Source organism: Pteropus medius, unplaced genomic scaffold (assembly GCF_902729225.1).
Source record: "Pteropus medius unplaced genomic scaffold, Ma_sr-lr_union100, whole genome shotgun sequence".
In the NCBI taxonomy this organism is placed as follows: Eukaryota; Metazoa; Chordata; class Mammalia; order Chiroptera; family Pteropodidae; genus Pteropus; species Pteropus medius.
The window spans coordinates 5,073,864-5,076,781 of record NW_024354875.1 but is presented as its reverse complement, the minus strand read 5'-3'; the positions used below and the strand labels follow the sequence as shown (position 1 = coordinate 5,076,781).

The 2,918-nt window shown below is 39.4% G+C and overlaps 1 pseudogene; it reads left to right on the top strand.

Annotated features, from left to right (window-relative positions):
• Positions 1-1,501: 1,501 nt before the first annotated feature.
• Positions 1,502-1,623, top strand: LOC120597324 (uncharacterized; annotated as a pseudogene).
• The last annotated feature ends 1,295 nt before the right edge of the window (positions 1,624-2,918 follow it).

Sequence of the window (2,918 nt, the reverse complement as noted above, 5' to 3'; positions counted from 1 at the left end):
GCAATCTGTGTCCCCTCTTATCATCGTGTCAGGCAGCGATGTATAGTTTGTAAATATTATTGAAAGGAAATAATTTGCAAAGGCAAACAATTACAAGCAGAGTGTGTGGACCATGAGGTTTGTCCTTAATGCGTTTACCAGGAGAGGGAAGGGGGCTGGAAGATGGGGGAATCACGGGGGGGAGAGTGTGGGGCAGGACTCCAAAGGATTCTGAGTCTGTGACAGTGACATAACTAATTAAACACAGTGTTGTTTAAAAGCCTTTGCTCTCTTCCTGACATTGCTCGAAAGTATGCATTATTAAAAAAAAAAAATGTAGAAAGGGGAGGGCTTAGAATGACTGAATACGACTCATTGTGCTGGCTCAAAACTGTCAAACGCCAGTGGAAAGAAATACAGCATTGCAGGCTGGTGTGCTGAGGCCCCAGCTAGGGAAGCCGGCTCTGCTAAGTGGAAAATTCCTGCCGAGGACGTGTTCCCATTTCCAATGGGAAGAAAGATGGTGTTGTTGGAAGCTGGCAATTCTTTGGAAAATACAGAAAACACAGGGAAGATGGCAAAATGACCTCACTGAACCCAGAGAAATTAAACAAACAAATAGTTTTAGCCAACATACCACATTCTTACAGTGCCTGTGCCTGAATAACAACACTGAGCTGCATATTCTGTAAGAGGATGAAATCTCAGCTCTCCCTCTTGGGAGGAAAGAAATGATATTTTAGGTACTGGCAGTGGTAGAGGGGCATGACTGTGAAAATGTGGATGTGATGAGGACATGCGTGCTCCTCCAACAGCCTGTGTGTTCAGGGACATATTTACTTTGCATCATGAACACTAAAATGATGGTGGCACCTTTGTTTACGAGAGAGAGAGAGAGAGAGAGAGAGAGAGAGAGAGAGAGAGAGAAAGAGAGAGAGAGAGACATTTGTTAACACAGGGAGCAGAGAATTTCGGTGGCGGCTGCATCTTTCATCTTTCGTTTGAAGAAACCTCAGCTCCTCAGGGGAGTCCACCAGGTTTTACAAGTCTGGGGTGGTCTCTGTAAGAAGTTACTGGGGTTTCTGCAAGAATAGTTTGAATTGTATCATAGGGAGCTAGTAAAAGGAGCAGAGGCGAGAGGAGACACACTTCAGAGGTAGTGTGGAGGTGTTCTCCTATTGCAGAGACTGGAATTACCATTTTAAGTCATCAATTACATCTTGGCGGAGGAAAACAGAGACTAATAAGAAGCCATGATTTTTGTTGTTTTGCAAAGCTTCTGTCAGAAAGAAGGGTGGGTGCGGGGGAGGAGGGATCCAGGCATGGAATGTCCATTTGCTATGCTGATTCTTTCTCTACCAGACCAACAACATATTGACAAGTTAAAGAAAACTATTTTGCCTTTTATGGGGTGTGTGTGTGTGTGTGTGTGTGTGTGTGTTTTGGGTGGCATTTTTAAATTTAATACCTGTCCATAATAGTCTGACAAATGCCATTTAGTTAAATTGAAAACTTTTTATGACTCTATAGCCATGCCACCCTGAATGTGCCCGATCTCGTCTGATTCGGAAGCTAAGCAGGGTCGGGCCTGGTTAGTACTTGGATGGGAGACCACCTACCTAGGAATACCAGGTGCTGTAGGCATTAAAAGAAAAAAATTATGAAAACTATTTGCCATTTTTAAGTTATATTAATTAAAATTTACAGATGACCTACTGACAACCCCTAAGCAGAAATCGGCATGCCTTGTATCATTGGAGGATCATTTCAAGTTTGCTTGAGTGTGTCAATTCAATGCTACGATGGCTATTGGGCCTTGAAAATTTTACTTTGGAAGCAATATTTAGCTCAGCACAATTATTAAGCTATGTCTGAATGCCAAGTTAAAGCTAGTAGTTGACTGAGGAAAGAATATATTGTGGAGTTAGTCATTACAAATTTAAATATGAACGTTTTTGTCTGTTCTTACAAACAACCCACTTACATAGTTATCAAAAGAAGTTTAAAGCGTTCTACTGAGATATAATGTGTATGCCATAAAATTGGTAGTGTTTATTTTTAGTATAGGTTCTTAGTATATTTGTAGAATTGTACGACTGTTACTACAATTTCATTTTAAAACATTTGTACCATTCTAAAAAAAATGTTTCAGTCATTTATAATCACTATTTATTCCCACTCCAGCCCTTAGCCCTAATCAGGTTTCGTTCTATGCATTTGCTGTTTTGGGGACATTTTATGTAAATGGAACCATACAGAGGTGTGTGTGTGTGTGCGTGTGTGTGTGTGTCTATGTGTGTGTTTAGTCGCTTTCACTGAACATACTGTTTTTGAGGTCCACCAATATTGTTCCTTTTTATAGACAAATACTCTTCTACTATACGGATGTATCATCCTTTGTTTATCCATCCATTAGCTGGTGCGTGTTTGGGTCATGTCTGCTCTGAGGTATTGTGAGTAGTACCGCTAGGAACATTCACATGCATGTCTTTGTGTAGACATATGTTTTCTTTTCTTTTTGGTAGATACCTAAGAGCAGAACTGTTGTGTCATATAGTATGCTTATGTTTCATGTTTTTAAAGATATTGCCAGACTGTTTTCCAAAGTGGCTATCCCACTTTACATTCCTACCAACAATGAATGAGGGTTTCAATTGCTCCAAATCTTCACCGACATTTATTGTCTGTCATGCTGATCATAGCCATTCTGGTGGATGAGAAATGCTATCTCATCATGGTTTTGATTTGTATTTTTTTTAATTGATTTGTATTTCTAAGACCAATGATGTGGTGCATCATTATATCTGCTTATTAGCTAGCCATTTATACATTTTTTAGGAGAAATATTTATTCAAATTCTTTGTCTATTTTTCAATTGAGTAGTTTATCATTATTGACTTGTAAGAGTTCTTTTTATATTCTGGATACAAATCCCTTAG